At 43.9% G+C, this 16,445-nt stretch overlaps 1 long non-coding RNA gene across 9 annotated transcripts in view; it reads right to left on the reverse strand.

Moving 5' to 3' along the window:
* LOC307181410 overlaps positions 1 to 16,445 on the reverse strand; it is a 1,574,020-nt gene that overhangs the window by 1,491,524 nt on the left and 66,051 nt on the right. For 2 of the 9 annotated variants that reach the window (XR_013826712.1, XR_013826713.1), the window contains one exon: positions 12,949 to 13,029. The exons of 6 other annotated variants lie outside the window; for them this stretch is intronic. This is a non-coding gene — a long non-coding RNA (uncharacterized lncRNA). Of the gene's footprint in view, positions 1 to 4,257; positions 4,273 to 12,948; positions 13,030 to 16,445 lie in introns of those variants that run through there. One more of the 9 variants, XR_013826714.1, reaches the window with a different exon arrangement.

The following is a 16,445-nucleotide window of genomic DNA, read 5'->3' on the forward strand; positions in this document are numbered from 1 at the left end:
CTGAAAAAAGTGTAAAATCCAGAAAGGCAGGACAGGCCATGGAGAACTGGGAGCCTTGTTATGCTGATGGGAGGGATGTAAATTGCCAACAGACACTCGGGAGAAGTGTATGGTGTTTCCTGAAACATCTAAAAAACAAAGCAACAGAGCCTAGGGCACTGCCACTTATGGTCCTATAGCTTAGGGAAATTAAAATCAAAAAGACACAGCCACCCCAAAGTTTGGGACGCCTCCGTTTACAAGAACCTCATTTACCGTACAAGTTCAATATCACAGAAAGTGAAAAATGGATAAAGAACTTGTGGTACTTACGTACAATGCAGTATCACTCAGCAATGAAATCTATGTCATCAGGCCCGTAGCGGCATAATGAGTGGATTCAGGTACGATGATTCTAACTGAAATAAGTCACACAGAAAAAGAAACATCATAAGATATCACTAATACACGGAATGTAAACTTGGCTACACAGGAACTGCATTCCAAAACAGAACAGGGTCTCAAATTTAGAAAACCAACTTATGCTTGCTTAAGGGGAAAGGTGAGTTGGGGTGCTGCATAAAACCAGAGATTGAAATGAGCACAGATAAAGTTCCTTAAGCCAAATATGGAATAGACAAGAGCTACTCCTTGCTCAACGAAATGGACTCAAAACCCCATATTAAACGCCTAAGAATGTACCTGACTAGTAAGTATCTTAAAACCTATGGATTGCTATGTCTCCAAAAGAGAATCAAGCGTGTGTACAGGGGCATAAACGCAGCAGTGATAGGATTGGAGAGGTTTGGTGAGCAAATGAAGACCCTTTGAAGTCATATTGCATGGTACCCATTTCACGGGTCTCAACTCTCCAGGTTTAAGGTATTCTTCCTTCAGCTAAAACATGCATGTGGAACCCAGAGTATGATCAACCATGTGAACGGGAGACGTGTTCAAATATGTCTCAGTTTTCCTCCCCTGGTACTCGGGTGCAACATTCCAGACGCTTTACTAACACTCTCCCCACTTGGAGAGTCAGCGCCTTTAACCTCCTGTTTGGCCCAGTTTGCAATTTCTGCGGAAGATGAACAGGAATAGCGAGAACCAATGAGAGGCTAGCTGGAGGTGTCTGGACGGGCAAATTTAACTCTCATTTCCCACCAGGAAGAGGAAATAACCAAAGGCTCAGCGTGCCATACCGGAACCAGATTAGGGCCTGAAGCCATCCTGCGGTGTTGCGGCCAGCTCAAAAGAAAGCGAGTTGAAGAAAGGAGCTCAGGGGCACTGTAATTCACAAACCTGCAGAGTTATAAATGACAGCTATCGTCCAAAAATAGACTGAAGTAAGGCTGCCAAGAGGACTTGAAAGCGGGGCAGAATTGCAGGAAACTGATTTCAGGAGGTAGACTGGAATTGCATTGAAAGCATAGGAAAAGAGGCAGAACGTCCACAATGATGCACTTGGCCAAAAAGGGCGTATGCGTTTTTTCCTGAATATATTCAGGAAAAAACGCATACGCCCTTTTTGGCCAACCAAGCAAGCTTGCAAAGGAAATCTGCACTACAATGAAGTCTCACTTCCCCCCGGTCAAAAGGGCCATCTGATAAAAGTGTAAAATCCAGAAAGGCAGGACAGGCCATGGAGAACTGGGAGCCTTGTTATGCTGATGGGCGGGATGTAAATTACCAACAGACACTCAGGAGATGTGTATGGTGTTTCCTGAAACATCTAAAAAACAAAGCAACAGAGCCTAGGGCACTGCCACTTATGGTCCTATAGCTTAGGGAAATTAAAATCAAAAAGACACAGCCACCCCAAAGTTTGGGACGCCTCTGTTTACAAGAACCTCGTTTACAGTACAAGTTCAACATCGCAGAAATTGAAAAATGGATAAAGAAGTTGTGGTATTTACTTACAAAGCAATATCACTCAGCAATGAAATCTGTGTCATCAGGCCCTTAGCAGCACAATGAGTGGATTCAGGTATGATGATTCTAACTGAAATAAGTCACACAGAAAAAGAAACATCATAAGATATCAGTAATACACGGAATGGAAACTTGGCTACACAGGAACTGAATTACAGAACAGAACAGGGTCTCAAATTTAGAAAACCAACTTATGCTTGCTTAAGGGTAAAGGTGAGTTGGGGTGCTGCATAAAACCAGAGATTGAAATGAGCACAGATAAAGTTCCTTAAGCCAAATATGGAATAGACAAGAGCTACTCCTTGCTCAACGAAATGGACTCAACACCGCATATTAAACGCCTAAGAATGTACCTGACTAGTAAGTATCTTAAAACCTATGGATTGCTATGTCTCCGACAGAGAATCAAGAATGTGTACAGGGGCATAAACGCAGCAGTGATAGGATTGGAGAGGTTCGGTGAGCAAATGAAGACCCTTTGAAGTCATATTGCATGGTACCCATTCCACGGGTTTCAACTACCCAGGTTTAAGGTATTCTTCCTTCAGCTAAAACATGCATGTGGAACCTAGAGTATGATCAACCATGTGATCGGGAGACGTGTTCAAATATGTCTCAGTTTTCGTACCCCGGTACTCGGGTGCAACATTCCAGACGCTTTACTAACACTCTCCCCACTTGGAAAGTTAGCGCCTTTAACCTCCTGTTTGGCCCAGTTTGCAATTTATGCGGAAGATGAACAGGAATAGCAAGAACCAATGAGAGGCTAGCTGGAGGTGTCTGGATGGGCAAATTTAACTCTCATTTCCCACCAGGAACAGGAAATAACCAAAGGCTCAGTGTGCCGTGCCGGAACCAGATTAGGGCCTGAAGCCATCCTGCAGTGTTGCGGCCAGGTCACAAGAAAGCGAGTTGAAGAAAGGAGCTCAGGGGCACTGTAATTCACAAACCTGCAGAGTTATAAATGACAGCTATCGTCCAAAAATAGACTGAAGTAAGGCTGCCAAGAGGACTTGAAAGCGGGGCAGAATTGCAGGAAACCGATTTCAGGAGGTAGACTGGAATTGCATTGAAAGCATAGGAAAAGAGGCAGAACGTCCACAATGATGCACTTGGCCAAAAAGGGCGTATGCGTTTTTTCCTGAATATATTCAGGAAAAAACGCATACGCCCTTTTTGGCCAACCAAGCAAGCTTGCAAAGGAAATCTGCACTACAATGAAGTCTCACTTCCCCCCGGTCAAAAGGGCCATCTGAAAAAAGTGTAAAATCCAGAAAGGCAGGACAGGCCATGGAGAACTGGGAGCCTTGTTATGCTGAAGGGCGGGATGTAAATTGCCAACAAACACTGGGGAGAAGTGTATGGTGTTTCCTGAAACATCTAAAAAACAAAGCAACAGAACCTAGAGCACTTCCACTTATGGTCCTATAGCTTAGGGAATTTAAAATCAAAAAGACACAGCCACCCCAAAGTTTGGAACGGCTCTGTTTACAAGAACCTCGTTTACAGTACAAGTTCAACATCGCAGAAAGTGAAAAATGGATAAAGAAGTTGTGGTATTTACTTACAAAGCAATATCACTCAGCAATGAAATCTGTGTCATCAGGCCCTTAGCAGCACAATGAGTGGATTCAGGTATGATGATTCTAACTGAAATAAGTCACACAGAAAAAGAAACATCATAAGATATCAGTAATACACGGAATGTAAACTTGGCTACACAGGAACTGAATTACAGAACAGAACAGGGTCTCAAATTTAGAAAACCAACTTATGCTTGCTTAAGGGGAAAGGTGAGTTGGGGTGCTGCATAAAACCAGAGATTGAAATGAGCACAGATAAAGCTCCTTAAGCCAAATATGGAATAGACAAGAGCTACTCCTTGCTCAACGAAATGGACTCAACACCGCATATTAAACGCCTAAGAATGTACCTGACTAGTAACTATCTTAAAACCTATGGATTGCTATGTCTCCAAAAGAGAATCAAGCATGTGTACAGGGGCATAAACGCAGCAGTGATAGGATTGGAGAGGTTCGGTGAGCAAATGAAGACCCTTTGAAGTCATATTGCATGGTACCCATTACACGGGTCTCAACTCTCCAGGTTTAAGGTATTCTTCCTTCAGCTAAAACATGCATGTGGAACCCAAGTATGATCAACCATGTGAACGGGAGACGTGTTCAAATATGTCTCAGTTTTCCTCCCCTGGTACTCGGGTGCAACATTCCAGACGCTTTACTAACACTCTCCCCACTTGGAGAGTCAGCGCCTTTAACCTCCTGTTTGGCCCAGTTTGCAATTTCTGCGGAAGATGAACAGGAATAGCGAGAACCAATGAGAGACTACCTGGAGGAGTCTGGACGGGCAAATTTAACTCTCATTTCCCACCAGGAAGAGGAAATAACCAAAGGCTCAGCGTGCCGTGCCGGAACCAGATTAGGGCCTGAAGCCATCATGCGGTGTTGCGGCCAGGTCACAAGAAAGCAAGTTGAAGAAAGGAGCTCAGGGGCACTGTAATTCACAAACCTGCAGAGTTATTAATGACAGCTATCGGCCAAAAATATACTGAAGTAACGCTGCCAAGAGGACTTGAAAGCGGGGCAGAATTGCAGGAAACCGATTTCAGGAGGTAGACTGGAATTGCATTGAAAGCATAGGAAAAGAGGCAGAACGTCCACAATGATGCACTTGGCCAAAAAGGGCGTATGCGTTTTTTCCTGAATATATTCAGGAAAAAACGCATACGCCCTTTTTGGCCAACCAAGCAAGCTTGCAAAGGAAATCTGCACTACAATGAAGTCTCACTTCCCCCCGGTCAAAAGGGCCATCTGAAAAAAGTGTAAAATCCAGAAAGGCAGGACAGGCCATGGAGAACTGGGAGCCTTGTTATGCTGATGGGCGGGATGTAAATTGCCAACAACCACTCGGGAGGTGTATGGTGTTTCCTGAAACATCTAAAAAACAAAGCAACAGAACCTAGGGCACTTCCACTTATGGTCCTATAGCTTAGGGAAATTAAAATCAAAAAGACACAGCCACCCCAAAGTTTGGAACGGCTCTGTTTACAAGAACCTCGTTTACAGTACAAGTAAAACATCGCAGAAAGTGAAAAATGGATAAAGAACTTGTGGTACTTACGTACAATGCAGTATCACTCAGCAATGAAATCTATGTCATCAGGCCCGTAGCAGCATAATGAGTAGATTCAGGTACGATGATTCTAACTGAAATAAATCACACAGAAATAGAAACATCATAAGATATCAGTAATACACGGAATGTAAACTTGGCTACACAGGAACTGCATTCCAAAACAGAACAGGTTCTCAAATTTAGAAAACCAACTTATGCTTGCTTAAGGGGAAAGGTGAGTTGGGGTGCTGCATAAAACCAGAGATTGAAATGAGCACAGATAAAGTTCCTTAAGCCAAATATGGAATAGACAAGAGCTACTCCTTGCTCAACGAAATGGACTCAACACCCCATATTAAACGCCTAAGAATGTACCTGACTAGTAAGTATCTTAAAACCTATGGATTGCTATGTCTCCAAAAGAGAATCAAGCGTGTGTACAGGGGCATAAACGCAGCAGTGATAGGATTGGAGAGGTTCGGTGAGCAAATGAAGACCCTTTGAAGTCATATTGCATGGTACCCATTACACGGGTCTCAACTCTCCAGGTTTAAGGTATTCTTCCTTCAGCTAAAACATGCATGTGGAACCCAGAGTATGATCAACCATGTGAACGGGAGACGTGTTCAAATATGTCTCAGTTTTCCTCCCCTGGTACTCGGGTGCAACATTCCAGACGCTTTACTAACACTCTCCCCACTTGGAGAGTCAGCGCCTTTAACCTCCTGTTTGGCCCAGTTTGCAATTTCTGCTGAAGATGAACAGGAATAGCGAGAACCAATGAGAGGCTAGCTGGAGGTGTCTGGACGGGCAAATTTAACTCTCATTTCCCACCAGGAAGAGGAAATAACCAAAGGCTCAGCGTGCCGTACCGGAAGCAGATTAGGGCCTGAAGCCATCCTGCGGTGTTGCGGCCAGCTCACAAGAAAGCAAGTTGAAGAAAGGAGCTCAGGGGTACTGTAATTCACAAACCTGCAGAGTTATAAATGACAGCTATCGTCCAAAAATAGACTGAAGTAAGGCTGCCAAGAGGACTTGAAAGTGGGGCAGAATTGCAGGAAACCGATTTCAGGAGGTAGACTGGAATTGCATTGAAAGCATAGGAAAAGAGGCAGAACGTCCACAATGATGCACTTGGCCAAAAAGGGCGTATGCGTTTTTTCCTGAATATATTCAGGAAAAAACGCATACGCCCTTTTTGGCCAACCAAGCAAGCTTGCAAAGGAAATCTGCACTACAATGAAGTCTCACTTCCCCCCGGTCAAAAGGGCCATCTGAAAAAAGTGTAAAATCCACAAAGGCAACAGGCCATTGAGCACTGGGAGCCTTGTTATGCTGATGGGCGGGATAAATTGCCAACAGACACTCAGGAGAAGTGTATGGTGTTTCCTGAAACATCTAAAAAACAAAGCAACAGAACCTAGGGCACTTCCACTTATGGTCCTATAGCTTAGGGAAATTAAAATCAAAAAGACACAGCCACCCCAAAGTTTGGGACGCCTCCGTTTACAAGAACCTCGTTTACCGTACAAGTTCAATATCACAGAAAGTGAAAAATGGATAAAGAACTTGTGGTACTTACGTACAATGCAGTATCACTCAGCAATGAAATCTATGTCATCAGGCCCGTAGCAGCATAATGAGTGGATTCAGGTACGATGATTCTAACTGAAATAAGTCACACAGAAATAGAAACATCATAAGATATCACTAATACACGGAATGTAAATCTGGCAACACAGGAACTGCATTACAAAACAGAACAGGGTCTCAAATTTAGAAAACCAACTTATGCTTGCTTAAGGGGAAAGGTGAGTTGGGGTGCTGCATAAAACCAGAGATTGAAATGAGCACAGATAAAGTTCCTTAAGCCAAATATGGAATAGACAAGAGCTACTCCTTGCTCAACGAAATGGACTCAAAACCCCATATTAAACGCCTAAGAATGTACCTGACTAGTAAGTATCTTAAAACCTATGGATTGCTATGTCTCCAAAAGAGAATCAAGCGTGTGTACAGGGGCATAAACGCAGCAGTGATAGGATTGGAGAGGTTCGGTGAGCAAATGAAGACCCTTTGAAGTCATATTGCATGGTACCCATTACACGGGTCTCAACTCTCCAGGTTTAAGGTATTCTTCCTTCAGCTAAAACATGCATGTGGAACCCAGAGTATGATCAACCATGTGAACGGGAGACGTGTTCAAATATGTCTCAGTTTTCCTCCCCTGGTACTCGGGTGCAACATTCCAGATGCTTTACTAACACTCTCCCCACTTGGAGAGTCAGTCCCTTTAACCTCCTGTTTGGCCCAGTTTGCAATTTCATCGGAAGATGAACAGGAATAGCGAGAACCAATGAGAGGCTAGCTGGAGGTGTCTGGACGGGCAAATTTAACTCTCATTTCCCACCAGGAAGAGGAAATAACCAAAGGCTCAGCGTGCCGTACCGGAACCAGATTAGGGCCTGAAGCCATCCTGCGGTGTTGCGGCCAGCTCAAAAGAAAGCGAGTTGAAGAAAGGAGCTCAGGGGCACTGTAATTCACAAACCTGCAGAGTTATAAATGACAGCTATCGTCCAAAAATAGACTGAAGTAAGGCTGCCAAGAGGACTTGAAAGCGGGGCAGAATTGCAGGAAACCGATTTCAGGAGGTAGACTGGAATTGCATTGAAAGCATAGGAAAAGAGGCAGAACGTCCACAATGATGCACTTGGCCAAAAAGGGCGTATGCGTTTTTTCCTGAATATATTCAGGAAAAAATGCATACGCCCTTTTTGGCCAACCAAGCAAGCTTGCAAAGGCAATCTGCACTACAATGAAGTCTCACTTCCCCCCGGTCAAAAGGGCCATCTGAAAAAAGTGTAAAATCCAGAAAGGCAGGACAGGCCATGGAGAACTGGGAGCCTTGTTATGCTGATGGGCGGGATGTAAATTGCCAACAACCACTCGGGAGAAGTGTATGGTGTTTCCTGAAACATCTAAAAAACAAAGCAACAGAACCTAGGACACTTCCACTTATGGTCCTATAGCTTAGGGAAATTAAAATCAAAAAGACACAGCCACCCCAAAGTTTGGGACGCCTCTGTTTACAAGAACCTCGTTTACAGTACAAGTTCAACATCGCAGAAAGTGAAAAATGGATAAAGAAGTTGTGGTATTTACTTACAAAGCAATATCACTCAGCAATGAAATCTGTGTCATCAGGCCCTTAGCAGCACAATGAGTGGATTCAGGTATGATGATTCTAACTGAAGTAACTCACACAGAAAAAGAAACATCATAAGATATCAGTAATACACGGAATGGAAACTTGGCTACACAGGAACTGAATTACAGAACAGAACAGGGTCTCAAATTTAGAAAACCAACTTATGCTTGCTTAAGGGGAAAGGTGAGTTGGGGTGCTGCATAAAACCAGAGATTGAAATGAGCACAGATAAAGTTCCTTAGGCCAAATATGGAATAGACAAGAGCTACTCCTTGCTCAACGAAATGGACACAACACCCCATATTAAACGCCTAAGAATGTACCTGACTAGTAAGTATTTTAAAACCTATGGATTGCTATGTCTCTGAAAGAGAATCAAGCATGTGTACAGGGGCATAAACGCAGCAGTGATAGGATTGGAGAGGTTCGGTGAGCATATGAAGACCCTTTGAAGTCATATTGCATGGTACCCATTACACGGGTCTCAACTCTCCAGGTTTAAGGTATTCTTCCTTCAGCTAAAACATGCATGTGGAACCCAGAGTATGATCAACCATGTGAACGGGAGACGTATTCAAATATGTCTCAGTTTTCCTCCCCTGGTACTCGGGTGCAACATTCCAGATGCTTTACTAACACTCTCCCGACTTGGAGAGTCAGTCCCTTTAACCTCCTGTTTGGCCCAGTTTGCAATTTCTGCGGAAGATGAACAGGAATAGCGAGAACCAATGAGAGACTAGCTGGAGGTGTCTGGACGGGCAAATTTAACTCTCATTTCCCACCAGGAAGAGGAAATAACCAAAGGCTCAGCGTGCCGTGCCGGAACCAGATTAGGGCCTGAAGCCATCATGCGGTTTTGCGGCCAGGTCACAAGAAAGCAAGTTGAAGAAAGGAGCTCAGGGGCACTGTAATTCACAAACCTGCAGAGTTATAAATGACAGCTATCGTCCAAAAATATACTGAAGTAAGGCTGCCAAGCGGACTTGAAAGCGGGGAAGAATTGCAGGAAACCGATTTCAGGAGGTAGACTGGAATTGCATTGAAAGCATAGGAAAAGAGGCAGAACGTCCACAATGATGCACTTGGCCAAAAAGGGCGTATGCGTTTTTTCCTGAATATATTCAGGAAAAAACGCATACGCCCTTTTTGGCCAACCAAGCAAGCTTGCAAAGGAAATCTGCACTACAATGAAGTCTCACTTCCCCCCGGTCAAAAGGGCCATCTGAAAAAAGTGTAAAATCCAGAAAGGCAGGACAGGCCATGGAGAACTGGGAGCCTTGTTATGCTGATGGGCGGGATGTAAATTGCCAACAGACACTCGGGAGAAGTGTATGGTGTTTCCTGAAACATCTAAAAAACAAAGCAACAGAGCCTAGGGCACTTCCACTTATGGTCCTATAGCTTAGGGAAATTAAAATCAAAAAGACACAGCCACCCCAAAGTTTGGGACGCCTCTGTTTACAAGAACCTCGTTTACAGTACAAGTTCAACATCGCAGAAAGTGAAAAATGGATAAAGAAGTTGTGGTATTTACTTACAAAGCAATATCACTCAGCAATGAAATCTGTGTCATCAGGCCCTTAGCAGCACAATGAGTGGATTCAGGTATGATGATTCTAACTGAAGTAAGTCACACAGAAAAAGAAACATCATAAGATATCAGTAATACACGGAATGTAAACTTGGCTACACAGGAACTGAATTACAGAACAGAACAGGGTCTCAAATTTAGAAAACCAACTTATGCTTGCTTAAGGGTAAAGGTGAGTTGGGGTGCTGCATAAAACCAGAGATTGAAATGAGCACAGATAAAGTTCCTTAAGTCAAATATGGAATAGACAAGAGCTACTCCTTGCTCAACGAAATGGACTCAACACCGCATATTAAACGGCTAAGAATGTACCTGACTAGTAAGTATCTTAAAACCTATGGATTGCTATGTCTCAGAAAGAGAATCAAGCATGTGTACAGGGGCATAAACGCAGCAGTGATAGGATTGGAGAGGTTCGGTGAGCAAATGAAGACCCTTTGAAGTCATATTGCATGGTACCCATTACACGGGTCTTAACTCTCCAGGTTTAAGGTATTCTTCCTTCAGCTAAAACATGCATGTGGAACCCAAGTAAGATCAACCATGTGAACGGGAGACGTGTTCAAATATGTCTCAGTTTTCCTCCCCTGGTACTCGGGTGCAACATTCCAGACGCTTTACTAACACTCTCCCCACTTGGAGAGTCAGCGCCTTTAACCTCCTGTTTGGCACAGTTTGCAATTTCTGCGGAAGATGAACAGGAATAGCGAGAACCAATGAGAGGCTAGCTGGAGGTGTCTGGACGGGCAAATTTAACTCTCATTTCCCACCAGGAAGAGGAATTAACCAAAGGCTCAGCGTGCCGTGCCGGAACCAGATTAGGGCCTGAAACCATCCTGCGGTGTTGCGGCCAGGTCACAAGAAAGCGAGTTGAAGATAGGAGCTCAGGGGCACTGTAATTCACAAACCTGCAGAGTTATAAATGACAGCTATCGTCCACAAATAGACTGAAGTAAGGCTGCCAAGAGGACTTGAAAGCGGGGCAGAATTGCAGGAAACCGATTTCAGGAGGTAGACTGGAATTGCATTGAAAGCATAGGAAAAGAGGCAGAGCGTCCACAATGATGCACTTGGCCAAAAAGGGCGTATGCGTTTTTTCCTGAATATATTCAGGAAAAAACGCATACGCCCTTTTTGGCCAACCAAGCAAGCTTGCAAAGGAAATCTGCAATAAAATGAAGTCTCACTTCCCCCCGGTCAAAAGGGCCATCTGAAAAAAGTGTAAAATCCAGAAAGGCAGGACAGGCCATGGAGAACTGGGAGCCTTGTTATGCTGATGGGCGGGATGTAAATTGCCAACAGACACTCGGGAGAAGTGTATGGTGTTTCCTGAAACATCTAAAAAACAAAGCAACAGAGCCTAGGGCACTGCCACTTATGGTCCTATAGCTTAGGGAAATTAAAATCAAAAAGACACAGCCACCCCAAAGTTTGGGATGCCTCCGTTTACAAGAACCTCGTTTACCGTACAAGTTCAATATCACAGAAAGTGAAAAATGGATAAAGAACTTGTGGTACTTACGTACAATGCAGTATCACTCAGCAATGAAATCTATGTCATCAGGCCCGTAGCAGCATAATGAGTGGATTCAGGTACGATGATTCTAACTGAAATAAGTCACACAGAAAAAGAAACATCATAAGATATCACTAATACACGGAATGTAAACTTGGCTACACAGGAACTGCATTCCAAAACAGAACAGGGTCTCAAATTTAGAAAACCAACTTATGCTTGCTTAAGGGGAAAGGTGAGTTGGGGTGCTGCATAAAACCAGAGATTGAAATGAGCACAGGTAAAGTTCCTTAAGCCAAATATGGAATAGACAAGAGCTACTCCTTGCTCAACGAAATGGACTCAACACCGCATATTAAACGCCTAAGAATGTACCTGACTAGTAAGTATCTTAAAACCTATGGATTGCTATGTCTCCGAAAGAGAATCAAGCATGTGTACAGGGGCATAAACGCAGCAGTGATAGGATTGGAGAGGTTCGGTGAGCAAATGAAGACCCTTTGAAGTCATATTGCATGGTACCCATTCCACGGGTTTCAACTACCCAGGTTTTAGGTATTCTTCCTTCAGCTAAAACATGCATGTGGAACCCAGAGTATGATCAACCATGTGATCGGGAGACGTGTTCAAATATGTCTCAGTTTTCTTCCCCTGGAACTCGGGTGCAACATTCCAGACGCTTTACTAACACTCTCCCCACTTGGAGAGTCAGCGCCTTTAACCTCCTGTTTGGCCCAGTTTGCAATTTCTGCGGAAGATGAACAGGAATAGCGAGAACCAATGAGAGGCTAGCTGGAGGTGTCTGGACGGGTAAATTTAACTCTCATTTCCCAACAGGAAGAGGAAATAACCAAAGGCTCAGCGTGCCGGGCCGGAACCAGATTAGGGCCTGAAGCCATCCTGCGGTGTTGCGGCCAGCTCAAAAGAAAGCGAGTTGAAGAAAGGAGCTCAGGGGCACTGTAATTCACAAACCTGCAGAGTTATAAATGACAGCTATCGTCCAAAAATAGACTGAAGTAAGGCTGCCAAGAGGACTTGAAAGCGGGGCAGAATTGCAGGAAACTGATTTCAGGAGGTAGAATGGAATTGCATTGAAAGCATAGGAAAAGAGGCAGAACGTCCACAATGATGCACTTGGCCAAAAAGGGCGTATGCGTTTTTTCCTGAATATATTCAGGAAAAAACGCATACGCCCTTTTTGGCCAACCAAGCAAGCTTGCAAAGGAAATCTGCACTACAATGAAGTCTCACTTCCCCCCGGTCAAAAGGGCCATCTGAAAAAAGTGTAAAATCCAGAAAGGCAGGACAGGCCATGGAGAACTGGGAGCCTTGTTATGCTGATGGGCGGGATGTAAATTGCCAACAGACACTCGGGAGAAGTGTATGGTGTTTCCTGAAACATCTAAAAAACAAAGCAACAGAACCTAGGGCACTTCCACTTATGGTCCTATAGCTTAGGGAAATTAAAATAAAAAAGACACAGCCACCCCAAAGTTTGGGACGCCTCCGTTTACAAGAACCTCGTTTACCGTACAAGTTCAACATCGCAGAAAGTGAAAAATGGATAAAGAAGTTGTGGTATTTACTTACAAAGCAATATCACTCAGCAATGAAATCTGTGTCATCAGGCCCTAGCAGCACAATGAGTGGATTCAGGTATGATGATTCTAACTGAAATAAGTCACACAGAAAAAGAAACATCATAAGATATCAGTAATACACGGAATGTAAACTTGGCTACACAGGAACTGAATTACAGAACAGAACAGGGTCTCAAATTTAGAAAACCAACTTATGCTTGCTTAAGGGTAAAGGTGAGTTGGGGTGCTGCATAAAACCAGAGATTGAAATGAGCACAGATAAAGTTCCTTAAGCCAAATATGGAATAGACAAGAGCTACTCCTTGCTCAACAAAATGGACTCAAAACCCCATATTAAACGCCTAAGAATGTACCTGACTAGTAAGTATCTTAAAACCTATGGATTGCTATGCCTCCAAAAGAGAATCAAGCATGTGTACAGGGGCATAAACGCCGCAGTGATAGGATTAGAGAGGTTCGGTGAGCAAATGAAGACCCTTTGAAGTCATATTGCATGGTACCCATTACACGGGTCTCAACTCTCCAGGTTTAAGGTATTTTTCCTTCAGCTAAAACATGCATGTGGAACCCAGAGTATGATCAACCATGTGAACGGGAGACGTGTTCAAATATGTCTCAGTTTTCCTCCCCTGGTACTCGGGTGCAACATTCCAGACGCTTTACTAAAACTCTCCCCACTTGGAGAGTCAGCGCCTTTAACCTCCTGTTTGGCACAGTTTGCAATTTCTGTGGAAGATGAACAGGAATAGCGAGAACCAATGAGAGACTAGCTGGAGGTGTCTGGACGGGCAAATTTAACTCTCATTTCCCACCAGGAAGAGGAATTAACCAAAGGCTCAGCGTGCCGTGCCGGAACCAGATTAGGGCCTGAAGCCATCCTGCGGTGTTGCGGCCAGGTCACAAGAAAGCGAGTTGAAGAAAGGAGCTCAGGGGCACTGTAATTCACAAACCTGCAGAGTTATAAATGACAGCTATCGTCCAAAAATAGACTGAAGTAAGGCTGCCAAGAGGACTTGAAAGCGGGGCAGAATTGCAGGAAACCGATTTCAGGAGGTAGACTGGAATTGCATTGAAAGCATAGGAAAAGAGGCAGAACGTCCACAATGATGCACTTGGCCAAAAAGGGCGTATGCGTTTTTTCCTGAATATATTCAGGAAAAAACGCATACGCCCTTTTTGGCCAACCAAGCAAGCTTGCAAAGGAAATCTGCACTACAATGAAGTCTCACTTCCCCCCGGTCAAAAGGGCCATCTGAAAAAAGTGTAAAATCCAGAAAGGCAGGACAGGCCATGGAGAACTGGGAGCCTTGTTATGCTGATGGGCGGGATGTAAATTGCCAACAACCACTCGGGAGAAGTGTATGGTGTTTCCTGAAACATCTAAAAAACAAAGCAACAGAGCCTAGGGCACTTCCACTTATGGTCCTATAGCTTAGGGAAATTAAAATCAAAAAGACACAGCCACCCCAAAGTTTGGGACGCCTCCGTTTACAAGAACCTCGTTTACCGTACAAGTTCAATATCACAGAAAGTGAAAAATGGATAAAGAACTTGTGGTACTTACGTACAATGCAGTATCACTCAGCAATGAAATCTATGTCATCAGGCCCGTAGCAGCATAATGAGTGGATTCAGGTACGATGATTCTAACTGAAATAAGTCACACAGAAAAAGAAACATCATAAGATATCACTAATACACGGAATGTAAACTTGGCTACACAGGAACTGCATTCCAAAACAGAACAGGGTCTCAAATTTAGAAAACCAACTTATGCTTGCTTAAGGGGAAAGGTGAGTTGGGGTGCTGCATAAAACCAGAGATTGAAATGAGCACAGGTAAAGTTCCTTAAGCCAAATATGGAATAGACAAGAGCTACTCCTTGCTCAACGAAATGGACTCAACACCCCATATTAAACGCCTAAGAATGTACCTGACTAGTAAGTATCTTAAAACCTATGGATTGCTATGTCTCCAAAAGAGAATCAAGCGTGTGTACAGGGGCAGAAACGCAGCAGTGATAGGATTGGAGAGGTTCGGTGAGCAAATGAAGACCCTTTGAAGTCATATTGCATGGTACCCATTCCACGGGTCTCAACTCTCCAGGTTTAAGGTATTCTTCCTTCAGCTAAAACATGCATGTGGAACCCAGAGTATGATCAACCATGTGAAAGGGAGACGTGTTCAAATATGTCTCAGTTTTCCTCCCCTGGTACTCGGGTGCAACATTCCAGACGCTTTACTAACACTCTCCCAACTTGGAGAGTCAGTCCCTTTAACCTCCTGTTTGGCCCAGTTTGCAATTTCTGCGGAAGATGAACAGGAATAGCGAGAACCAATGAGAGACTAGCTGGAGGTGTCTGAACGGGCAAATATAACTCTCATTTCCCACCAGGAAGAGGAATTAACCAAAGGCTCAGCATGCCGGGCCGGAACCAGATTAGGGCCTGAAGCCATCCTGCGGTGTTGCGGCCAGGTCACAAGAAAGCGATTTGAAGAAAGGAGTTCAGGGGCACTGTAATTCACAAACCTGCAGAGTTATAAATGACAGCTATCGTCCAAAAATAGACTGAAGTAAGGCTGCCAAGAGGACTTGAAAGCGGGGCAGAATTGCAGGAAACCGATTTCAGGAGGTAGACTGGAATTGCATTGAAAGCATAGGAAAAGAGGCAGAACGTCCACAATGATGCACTTGGCCAAAAAGGGCGTATGCGTTTTTTCCTGAATATATTCAGGAAAAAACGCATACGCCCTTTTTGGCCAACCAAGCAAGCTTGCAAAGGAAATCTGCACTACAATGAAGTCTCACTTCCCCCCGGTCAAAAGGGCCATCTGAAAAAAGTGTAAAATCCAGAAAGGCAGGACAGGCCATGGAGAACTGGGAGCCTTGTTATGCTGATGGGCGGGATGTAAATTGCCAACAGACACTCGGGAGAAGTGTATGGTGTTTCCTGAAACATCTAAAAAACAAAGCAACAGAGCCTAGGGCACTGCCACTTATGGTCCTATAGCTTAGGGAAATTAAAATCAAAAAGACACAGCCACCCCAAAGTTTGGGACGCCTCTGTTTACAAGAACCTCGTTTACAGTACAAGTTCAACATCACAGAAAGTGAAAAATGGATAAAGAAGTTGTGGTATTTACTTACAAAGCAATATCACTCAGCAATGAAATCTGTGTCATCAGGCCCTTAGCATCACAATGAGTGGATTCAGGTATGATGATTCTAACTGAAATAAGTCACACAGAAAAAGAAACATCATAAGATATCAGTAATACACGGAATGTAAACTTGGTTACACAGGAACTGAATTACAGAACAGAACAGGGTCTCAAATTTAGAAAACCAACATATGCTTGCTTAAGGGTAAAGGTGAGTTGGGGTGCTGCATAAAACCAGAGATTGAAATGAGCACAGATAAAGTTCCTTAAGCCAAATATGGAATAGACAAGAGCTACTCCTTGCTCAACGAAATGGACTCAACA

This window comes from Stenella coeruleoalba (genome assembly GCF_951394435.1).
Source record: "Stenella coeruleoalba genome assembly, contig: scaffold_50, whole genome shotgun sequence".
In the NCBI taxonomy this organism is placed as follows: Eukaryota; Metazoa; Chordata; class Mammalia; order Artiodactyla; family Delphinidae; genus Stenella; species Stenella coeruleoalba.